The following is an 11769-nucleotide window of genomic DNA, read 5'->3' as shown; positions in this document are numbered from 1 at the left end:
AATTCAGTGTTTACTACATACCAAGCACTGTTTAGGGGCTACATATTTATCACCTTGAAATACTCTATCCCCTGAACAAGCTCCTCACTTTTAGGGCTCCCTTCCTCAGAAAACAGTGCTTCCATCTACCCTGTTGTTCAAGCCAGAAACACAGGAGTCATCCTTGACACCTTATTTTCTATTTGTACTTTCCCAGCCATCACTCAGTCCTTTTAAATCTCTCTCCAATCTACTAACTTCACTCCATCTCTCCACTGCCGTCACCTAAAGACTATAACTCTATGGTTCCTAACAGGAGGCAATTTTGCTCCTCCAAGGGACATATGAAAATAACTAGATACATTAATGGTGGTTGCAATTCCAAGTGCTACTACCATCTAGTGGGTAGAAGCTAGTAATGCAACTTAACATCCTACAATGCACAGGTTAGTCCTAAATGTCAAATTATCTATCCCAAAATATCAACAGTGCTGAGGTTAAAAACCTCTGCTTTAACTAAAAAGAAGAATCATAAATACCAATGATTTTATTTTTGTATTTATGGCAATTCTTCTTAGTTATCACAGCCGGTTACGGTGGCTCACACCTGTAATCCCAGCATTTTGGGAGGCTGAGGCGGGTGGATCACCTGAGGTCAGGTGTTCAAGAACAGCCTGGTCAGCATGGTAAAACACCATCTCTACTAAAAATACAAAACTTAGTTGGGCGTGATGGCAGGTGCCTGTAATCCCAGCTACTCAGGAGGCTTAGGAAGGAGAATCGCTTGAACTCAGGAAGTGGAGGTTGCAATGAGCTGAGATCACGCCGCTGCACTCCAGCCTGGATGACAAGAGCAAAACTCCGTCTCAAAAAAAAAGTTACCACAATTCAGAATTACTTTAATGTAATAAAATCCTACTCTGATCCAGTTATATCAAAGTGAAATACATATTTCTATGTGAACAAAGTAAATAGTTGTATATGTTCTCCACTCCTATTAGGATCATGATGCAGTAGGAAATTCCACTTTGTACAAGAAAATGTAAGGCATGACTGTAAAAAGAAAGAGCACAATTAGAAGAGAGATACCCAGTCACAAACATCAAGTTAATGATTTAGGCTAAAAAATATGTATAAGAGCATTCCCAGATAAAAATAAAAAATAAAACCTCCAAAGCCTAAAATTCTGTGAACACCCAACAAAGGGGTCCCATACCACAGACTCCAGAAGATCTGGAGGGCGGTGGGGGGAACAAAAAAACAAAAAAACCAAGCCCTAAAGCCATGCACAGCACTCCACAGCACTGTCTCCTGGCTGCATGGAAGCTGTGTGGCATTACGTGGCTCAAGGATTACAGCTTTCTTCATAACTCAAGGCACAAAGATGAAAACAAACAGTAATTAGGATGAATTTCAGAATAGCCCTGACAGAACATCAGTTGTTCTCCCAAACTAATGTCTCCAATACCAGCCTTGTACTATGTCTTTACCGACAATGACTCAAAATACAACAAAAACTACTAAACATTAGAATTTACTAAAAAAAAAAAGTATACTCAAATCTATTCTCAACACATGATGACTCAAGTCAAACTTGCTTATATAAACCTAGTCATTGGTTAATTTGCTGTGGTGTATCTACAAAACATTCTGGCTAACATGACATAACATTTTCTAATATTCAAATATTCTAGAAATCTGCCATTAAATGAGGGAACTAATTTATCTACTCATTTCACAAAATTTAGGCAAAACACAGTTAGGATGTCTCTGATTAAAATAAATCAAAACTATCCCTAAGATTATATGCATTTGTGCACATGCACACAGACACACACACATATACACACATATGTACACACACATTCTCTTTCAACTTTCCCCTTTGGTGACATGAACAATGTATAATAAAATTTTCAAATCATTATGTACAATTTACAGTATTAATAAGGATGTTAACCTACGATCAAAATTACTTCTAAATTTAAACCTGATGGAATACCTGGCACCTTCAATGTAGAAACATTTACTCAAAATTTTGAACACATTTTTCCACAGAAATATTATCAATCAGCAACAGGCTCCAAGGCAGGCCAGAAGAAGAAACTTATTTGATCCACTGTACAGAATAGGTCAGTCTATCTCTCACTCTCCCCCGAACACACATGTGTACACACATACACACACACTGAGAACATAACATTGGCCTGGAGTACTATTAATCAGAGGGTTTCGAGGAAGCAGAAAAATCTAAATGAGTATAAATGGAAACAAAAGACAGCTGAAAACACAGAGTTAAAATACACTTTTCAAAACTAATGATCCACCTTCTATTTACTGCCAACATTATCAGTTCACCGACAGCCCTTATGTGAACATGCTGACAAGGAATGCTAGATACCTTTAAGGGCTTTTTAAATACACAACAGAATTCATTACAGGTATTTATCTTAAAGAAGGAAAAATTATTTTTGAGGACTCCAGGAGGAAACTTTTTCCTTTGCTATGAGTCAAGTTCTTGGAACATGAGGGATATATCCCAAGTTTAGAAGCTAAGGGTCTTATTTCTCAAACAATGCTTTGGTGCTTTATTTCACCTTAAGGTGGTGCCCCCTTCTCCTGGTGTCACCACTCAGGTGATAGGTTTGGACATCTTTGGAGTGCAGCATAATATCTGGATTGCCTCCTTCTGTATAACTGTTTGTTACTGCAACAATCCAAGTTTAGCAGTAGAGAGTGAATCTGCATTCGCCTCTATCTCACTGACCTCCACGACAAGCATCAAGTTGTTTTATACTCAATGATTGCGCTGGTGATCTTCTTCATAATTTCCTGTCCTGAGCTACTCTGCTTGTTCTCATTGGTAAAATGCCTATAATAAACATAGTAGGCACTAGAGATTTTTCAGAATTAAGACATAATACATGAAAAGTGTTGACTGGGTTAGCTGGCACACAGTAAGCACTCAGTTATTAAGTATTATTAGTAAGGTAAAAATTAGAGAGAGGAGTATCTTAAAAGTCTATTATAATTCAACTTTCATCATTTCAGAGTTGAGGAAACCTAAGGTCATATATCTAGTCAGTATCCTAATTGACATCAAAACTCAAAGTTGTTTCTGGGCAATTTATCCACTGGATGATTCTCCAAGGAATGGAGTCAGGTAAAATGAAACCCCATGAGCTATGCATCATAATCTTTTAAGTTATTTAACGAGCACTTTGAAAATGAGACACTGCTTTATCACAAAACATCAGTTTGTTTTTAGATAGCACCTTTTACTTTATCTTAAACTTCAAGTAACACTAAAGGCAGGTATAAAATTTATTTTTAGCAAAAGAGAGTACAGATTTAACAAAGGTTGAAAAACATCTCAATTGTTCAATTAATCTTTACTGAATATCTGCTTTCTAAAAGACACTATACTGAACACTAAAAATACAAGAGTCAATAAGACAGTCTACCCCCAGAGAGCTTCCCATCTAGAAAGATATAAATAGGTTACTTCAATATTGCATGATAAATGCTAAAAAAGAGACTAAAACACAAAAATTTCCAATCTAAATTACCAACTGGATGACGGTATTAAGAGACGACTGACTCTGAGTAACTTTCGGTGTTCACAATGACTAGCTTTTGTGTCACGGACTTCCTGTAGTTTAGTGGATTCCAGTCCTCACAGTTATCATCAGTTCTGTTTCACAGATGAAGCTAAGATGGGCTACATAAGATGTGCAAAGTCATACAGCCACTAGACAAAAACACTCACAGTGGAATACAGGTCTGTCTGACTTCACAGTTTAAGCTCTATTCCATTACCCTACACTGTTAATCAAGAGTATTTAAATGAATAAAAGAGTAAATTAATTCTCACTTAAAAGAAACTTGCATATGATAGCTTTTTTGTTTGTTTTGTTTTGTTTTTTTTAAGTGAAGACGAACCCGGGTGCGGTGGCTCACGCCTGTAATCCCAGCAGGTTGTGGGGAGGCCGAGGCGGGCGAATCACCTGAGGTCATGAGTTCATTACCAGCCTGGCCAACATGGTGAAACCTTGTCTCTGCAAAACTACAAAAAGTAGCTGGGCATGACAGCGGGTACCTGTAATCCCAGCTACTCGGGAGGCTGAGGCGAAGAATTGCTTGATCCCGGGAAGCAGATGTTGCGGTGAGCCAAGATCGCGCCACTGCACTCCAGCCTGGGCAATCGAGCAAGACTCCGTCTCAAAAAAAAAAAAAAAAAAAAAACCATTAAAATAAAATAAAATGGAAAGAAAAGCAAAGACCAAACAGAAGCAGGTAAAAATAGTAATATAAGCATAACTCATTTCATTGCACTGTGCTTTGCAGATACTGAGTTTTTTCTAACTTGAAGGTTTGTGGCAACCCTGCACTGTGTCAGACTCTTAGCACTATTTTTCTAGTCGCATGTGCTCCCTTCATGTCTCTGAGTCATACTTTGGTAATTCTCACAATATTTCCTTTTTTTTTTTTTGAGATGGAGTCTCGCTCTGTGGCCCAGGCCTGAGTGCAGTGGCCGGATCTCAGCTCACTGCAAGCTCCGCCTCCCGGGTTTATGCCATTCTCCTGCCTCAGCCTCCCGAGTAGCTGGGACTACAGGTGCCCGCCACCTCGCCCGGCTAGTTTTTTGTATTTTTTAGTAGAGACAGGGTTTCACCGTGTTAGCCAGGATGGTCTCGATCTCCTGACCTCGTGATCCGCCCGTCTCGGCCTCCCAAAGTGCTGAGATTACAGGCTTGAGCCACCGTGCCCGGCCAATATTTCCAGTTTTTACTATGATATGCCTGTTACAGTAGTCTGTGATCAGCAATCTTTGATGGTATGACTGTAATTATTTAGGGGCACCGAAAACTGGGCCCACCTGAGATAGCAAACTTAATTGATCAATGTTGTGTGTGTTCTGACTGCTCCACTGACCAGCCAATTCCCCATCTCACTCCCTCTTTTGGGGCCTCCTCATTCCCTGAGACAGGACAATCATTAAAATTAGGCCAATTAATAACCCTACAATGGCCCCTGTGTGTTCAAGTGAAAGGGAAGAGTCCCAGGTCTCACGTTAAATCAAAAGCTAGAAATCATTAAGCTTGGTGAGGAAGGCATGCCAAAAGCAGAGACAGGCTGAAAGCTAAGCCTCTTGCACCAGTCATGTTGTGAACGCAAAAGAAGTTCTTGGAAAAAATTAAAAGTGCTATTCCACTGAACACACAACAGATAAGAAAGCAAAACAGCCTTATTGCTAATTGGATAGAAGCTCAAATCAGTCACAACATTCCCTTAAACTAAAGCCTAGTCCAGATCAAGACCCTAACTCTCTTCAGTTCTATAAAGGCTGAGAGGAGAAACTGCAAAAGAAAATTTTGAAGCTAACAGGTGCTGTTCATGACGTTTAAGGAAAGAAGCTATCTCCAGAAAACAAAAACGCAAGGTGAAGCAGCAAGTGCTAAGGCAGAAGCTGCAGCAAGTTATCCAAAAGATCTAAGATCACAGATAAAGGTGGTTACATCAAATAATGGAGTTTCAATGTAGATCAAACAGCCTCCTATTGGAAGAAGATGCCATTCAGACATTTCACAGTTATAGAAGAGAAGTCAATTCCTGGTTTCAAAGCTTCAACAGACAGGCTGACATTCTTGTTAGAGGCTACCTTGAGTTAATTTTTACACATGGTGAAAGGTAGGTAATCAATTTCATTCTTCTGCAGATGGCTGGCCAGTTTCCTAGCACCATTTATTTTTGTCAGTTTTGTTGAAGACAGCTATAGATGTGTGGCATTATTTCTGGGTTCTCTGTTCTGTTCCATTCCTCTATTTGTTTTTGTACCAGTATCATGCTGTTTTGCTTACTGTGTCCTTATAGTATAGTATTAAGTCAGGCAATGTTATGCCCCTGACTTTGTTCATTTTGCTTCGGATTGCTTTAGCTACTCAGGCTCTTTTTTGGTTCCATATACATTTTAGCATAGTGTTTTTCCAATTCTGTGAAAAATGACATCTCTAGTTTGACAGGGACAGTGATGAATCTGTAGATTGCTTTGAGTAGTATTGCCATTTTAATGATACTGACTCTTTCAATCCATGAGCTGAGAGGTTTCCATTGGTTTGTGTCATCTATGATTTATTTTAGCAGTATTTTGTAGTTTTCCTTGTAGAGCTCTTTCATTTCCTTGGTTAGGTATATTCATAAGTATGTTTTGTCTGTGTGGCTGTTACAAATGAGATTACATTCTTGATTTGGCTCTCAGCTTGAACATTATTAGTATATAGAAATGCTGCTTTTATATACACTGGTTTTGTATCCTGAAATCTTGCTAAAATCATTTATCAATTTTAACAGCCTTTTGGCAGAGTCCTTAGATTTCCTAAGTACACAATCATGTCATCAGCAAAGAACAACAGTTTGACTCCTTTTCCTATTTGGATGCTTTTTCTTTGTTTCTCTTGGCTAACTGCTGTGGCTAGCACTTCCAGCACTACGCTTAATAGGAGTGGTGAGAGTGGGCATCCTTATCCTGTTCTCAAGGGGAATGTTTCCAGTTTCTGCCCATTCAATATAGTGTTGGTTGTGGGTTTGCCATAGATGGTTCTTAGTATTTTGAGGTATGTTCCTTTGATACTTTATTTCTTGAGGGTATTTATCATGATGAAATGTTAGATTTCATTCAAAGCTTTTGCTACTTCTATTGAAATAATCACATATTCATTCTTAATTCTACTTATGTGGTGAATCACATCTACTGATTCGCATAAGTCAAACCATCTGAGGAATAAAGCCTACTCGATCATGATGAATTAACTTTTTGATGTGCTGTTGAAATTGGTTTGCTAGTATTTTGTTGAGCGCTTTTGTGTCTATGTTTATCAGGAATCCTGGCCTGTAGTTTTCTTTTTTCAGTGTCTTTACCAGGTTTTGGTATCAGAGTGATGCTGGCTTCATAGAATGAGTTAGGGAGAGGTCCCTCCTCCTCAACTTTTTCGAATAGTGTCTATAGAATAATGGTACCAGTTCTTCTTTACACCTCGGGTAGAATTCGGCTGTGAATCCATCTGGTCCAGGAATGTTTTGTTGTTCAGCAGGTTTTTCATTACAGATTTAATTCTGGAACTCAACAATGGTCTGTTCAGTGTTTCAGTTTCTTCCTGATTCAATCATGGGAGACTGTGTATTTCCAGCAATTTATCCATTTCCTATAGATGTTCTACTTTGCATGCATAGAGGTATTCATAACAGTCACAGAGGATCTTTTTGTATTTCTATGGAATAGGTTGTAATGTCACCTTTGTTGGTTCAAATAGTGCTTATCTGATTTTCTCTTTTTTTTTTTTTCTGCTAATATAGCTAACAATCTATCAATTCACTTTATCCTTTCAAGGAACAAACTTTTGGTTGTGTTGAGTCTTTGCTAGGGCTTGGGGGTCTAACCTTCATTCTATTCAGCTCTGGTTTTGTTATTTCTTTCCTTCTGCTAGTTCTTGTTCTTGTTTTTCTAGTTCTTCTAAGTGTGATGTTAGAATGTTAATTTGAGGTCCAACGTTTTCAAGGAGGTGTTTAGTGCTATATACTTTCCTCTCAACACTGTTTTTGCCGTACCCCACAGATTTTGATATGTTGTGTCTCTATTGTGGTTGGGAACAAGCCCCCCCAAATCTGGCCATAAACTGGCTCCAAAACTTTCCATAAACAAAATCTCTGCATCACTGTGATATGTTCATGATGGCCATGACGCCCACACTGGAAGGTTGTGGGTTTGCCGGAATGAGGGCAAGGAAAACCTGGCTCGCCCAGGGCAGAAATCCACTTAAAGGCATTCTAAAGTCACAAACAATAGCATGAGCGATCTATGCCTTAAGGGCATGCTCCTGCTGTTAACTAACCCAACATATTCCTTTAATTTGGCCCTCCCTTCATTTCCCAGAAGGGATACTTTTAGTTAATTTAATATCCATAGAAACAATGCTAATGACTGGCTTGCTGTTAATGAATATGTAGGTACATCTCTGTTTGGGGCTGTTGAAGGCTGTGAGACCCCTGATTTCCCACTTCACACCTCTATATTTCTGTGCATGTTGTCTTTAATTCCTCTAGTGCTGCTGGGTTAGGGGCTCCCCGACAAGCTGGTCTCGGCAAGTGGCATCCATCGTGGGGACTCGGATTCAGGTTGAAGGGTCACGGGAGCGATGGTTGGAGAATGTGGAACTAGCTGGAGGACACCCGAGTACTCTTAAAGCAATCCCCATGGTGAGTAAGAAGGGGAGCTCAGGAGCATCAGGGTAACAATGGGACAAGTGTGGGCTGTGATTCGTTTCACCTTGGAACTTTTCACACTAATGAGGAGGAGGAAGGAGAGTATAGTGAAGTAACAGAAGAGGTTACAGACCGTGTTTATTTATTAGCTAAAGCTAAAGCGGCAAAGGGAGGAGAGGCTCATCCCTACCATTCTGTACCCCCTCATTATTATTTTGAAGAAAAAGATCCTCCAGATCTTTCTTTCCTGGAAGACAATGGATGAAAAGTAGTTGCCCCAGTGACTCTTCCTGCAGCACCTCAAGCGACGGCTCTTAGTTCTATTCAGGCAGGAATTCAGCAAGCTAGATGAGAGGGTGATTTAGAGGCTTGGCAGTTCCCTGTTAGAATACATCCCCCAGATCAACAGAGAAATATCATAGCTACATTTGAGCCTTTTCCTTTTAAATTACTCAAAGAATTTAAACAAGCTCTAAATCAACATGGAACAGGTTCTCCTTTTGTAATGGACTGTTAAAGAATGTTGCTGTTTCCAGTCGGATGATTCTAACTGACTGGGACGCTCTTACTTGAGTTTGTCTAACTGCTGCTCCGTTCTTACAATTTAAAATTTGGTGGGCAGATGAAGCTTCCATTCAGGCTGCTCGCAATGCCAAGGCCCACCCTCAAATTAACATAACTGCAGACCAACTTTTGGGGGTTGGTGGCTGGGCTGGTTCAGATGCACAACTGGTCATGCAGGATGATGCCATAGAACAGCTTAGATGAGTGTGCATTAGAGTTTGGGAAAAAATCACTTCAGGTGGAGAACAATATCCTTCCTTTAGCACTATAAAACAGAGATCCAAAGAACCATATATCGATTTTATAGCTCGGTTACAGGAGTCTCTTAAAAATGTGATTGCAGATTTGACTGCTCAGGATATACTGTGCAGTTATTAGCTTTCAACAATGTTAATTCTGATTGCCAAGCTGCTCTGCGACCTATCAGAAGGAAAGCACATTTAATTAATTATATCAAGGCCTGTGATGCTATCGGAGTAATCTGCATAAAGCTACTCTGCTAGCACAGGCAATGGTAGGACTGAGAGTGGATAAAAGAAATACTCCATTTCCTGGAGCTTGTTTTAACTGCGGGAAGCATGGTCATACTAAAAAAGAATGTAGAAAAAAATCAGCTAGTCAGGCCACCAGATAGGGGAAAAGAGAAAACTGCTGATCCTGAAATATGTCCAAAATGTAAAAAAGGAAAGCATTGGGCTAATCAGTGTCACTCTAAGTTTGATAAAGAAGGGAACCCGATTTTGGGAAATGCCATGAGGGGCCTGTCCTGGGCCCCATTCTAAAATGGGGCGCTTCCAGCTCAGGCCATTCTCTTACCCCTGTACAATGTCTGTCCCCCACCACAGCCAGTAGTGCCACAGTAGATTTATGCTGCACAAAAGCTGTGAGCCTTCTGCCTGGGAACCCCCACAAAAGGTCCCAACAGGAGTCTGTGGACCCTTGCCAGCAGGGACAATAGGATTACTTCTAGGAAGGTCTAGTTTAAATTTCAAAGGGGTACAAATACATACAGGAGTCACTGATTCAGATTACAATGGGGAAATTCTAATTGTTATACCTACTTCTGTTCCCTGGAAAGCAGAGCCAGGAGAGCACATAGCACACCTCTTGATTGTGCTGTATGTGGGAATGGGAAAAAGTGAAGTCAAATGAACAGGAGGATTTGAAAGCACAAATAAACAAGGCAATGCAGATTATTGGGTAAACCAAATTACTGATAAACGTCCTATCTATGAAATAACTATTCAGGGAAAGAAATTTAAAGGTTTGGTAGACACCGGAGTGGACATTTCAATAATTTCTCTACAGCATGGCCATCCACGTGGCCAATTCAACCCACTCAATTTAACATAGTTGGAGTTGGTAAAGCTCCTGAAGTATAGTTATATTTTACATTGTGATGGGCCCGACAAACAATCTGGGACTATTCAACCAATTAAGACTACTGTACCTATAAATTTATGGGGAAGAGATTTATTACAACAATGGGGAGCACAAATTCTAATTCCAGAACAATTATAGCCCTCGAAGTCAACATACAATGCATGAAATGGGGTATGTTCCTGGTATGGGGCTAGAAAAAATTTGCAAGGTTTGAAAGAACCGCTTCAAGCGGAAAGAAAAAACTCCTGCCAAAGATTAGGATATCATTTTTGAAGGCAGCCATTGTTAAGCCTCCAGAACCTATACCTTTAAACTGGTTAACAGATAAGCCAATTTGGATAGAACAATGGCCACTAAGTGAAGAGAAACTGGAGGCTTTAGAGAAATTAATTACTGAACAATTAGAAAATGGACACATAGTTCCAACATTTTCCCCTTGGAATTCTCCAGTTTTCGTAATTAAGAAAAAATCAGGTAAATGGAAAATGTTAACTGAATTAAGAGCTAAATCAATTCAGTTATACAACCTATGGGAGCATTACAGCCAGGATTGCCTTGTTATGCTATAATTCCAAATATTTAGCCTAATTAAAATAATCACAGATTTAAAAGACTGTTTCTTTACCATCCCTTTAGCTAAGCAAGACTGTGAATGATTTACATTTACAATTCCTGCAGTAAACAACCGGCAGCCTGCTAAGCATTTTCATTGTTTTACAGATGGGTCTAGAAATGGTAAAGTTTCTTGTTCTGGCTCAAAAAGTAGAGTTTTCCAGACGCCCTTACTTCAACTCAAAAAGCAGAGCTTGTAGTTATAATTGAGATATTGACTGCTTTTGATATGCCTATTAACGTGATTTCTGATTCTTCATATGTGGTTCATTCTACATAGTTAATTGAAAATGCTCAGTTACAATTTCATACAGATGAAATGATAACTTTATTAACCCAACTGCAAACAGCAGTTAGAAGTAGAATGCACTCTTTCTATATCATTCACATTAGGGCTCATACACCTCTTCCAGGACCTTTGACTGAAGGGAATCATGGCTGATCACCTAGTTGCTAATGCGGTATCTAATGGTAGACACTTTTGCAATTTAACCCATGTTAATACCTGTGGTCTCAAACGCAGATACAGCATTACCTGGAAAGAAGCTAAAGCTATTATCCAGCAAAGCCCAACTTGCCAAATGGTACATTCCTCACCTTTTACAGGAGGAGTTAATCCTCTAGGATTGGAACCTAACTCTCTTTGGCAAATGGATGTCACACATGTTCCCGCGTTTGGGAGACTAAGTTATGTACATGTATGTGTGGACACCTTTTCTCACTTTGGGCTACAGGCCAAACAGGAGAGTTTTCTGCCTGTGTTAAACATCATCTTTTGCAGTGCTTTCTGGTGATGGCATTCCAGCTTCTATTAAAACAGATAATGCCCCAGGTTATACTAGCCAAGCTCTAGCTACTTTTTTCTCTATGTGGAATATTAAACACATTACTGGTATCTCATACAATTATCAAGGACAAGCCATAGTGGAAAGAATCAATCTCTCCCTAAAACAGCAGTTGCAAAAGCAGAAA

At 39.5% G+C, this 11769-nt stretch overlaps 1 long non-coding RNA gene across 2 annotated transcripts in view; it reads right to left on the bottom strand.

Annotated features, from left to right (window-relative positions):
* Positions 1–3878: 3878 nt before the first annotated feature.
* The window catches only part of LOC106999775 (uncharacterized), a 47984-nt gene continuing 40093 nt past the window's right edge, over positions 3879–11769 (bottom strand). Inside the window, exon 3 of one of the 2 annotated variants that reach the window (XR_013396901.1) lies at positions 3879–4199. This is a non-coding gene — a long non-coding RNA (uncharacterized LOC106999775). The remainder of the gene's footprint in view (positions 4200–11769) is intronic. The other variant, XR_013396902.1, reaches the window with a different exon arrangement.

This window comes from Macaca mulatta, chromosome 8 (assembly GCF_049350105.2).
Source record: "Macaca mulatta isolate MMU2019108-1 chromosome 8, T2T-MMU8v2.0, whole genome shotgun sequence".
NCBI lineage: Eukaryota > Metazoa > Chordata > Mammalia > Primates > Cercopithecidae > Macaca > Macaca mulatta.
The sequence above is the reverse complement of the archived record's forward strand: the minus strand, read 5'-3'. Positions and strand labels throughout refer to the sequence as shown.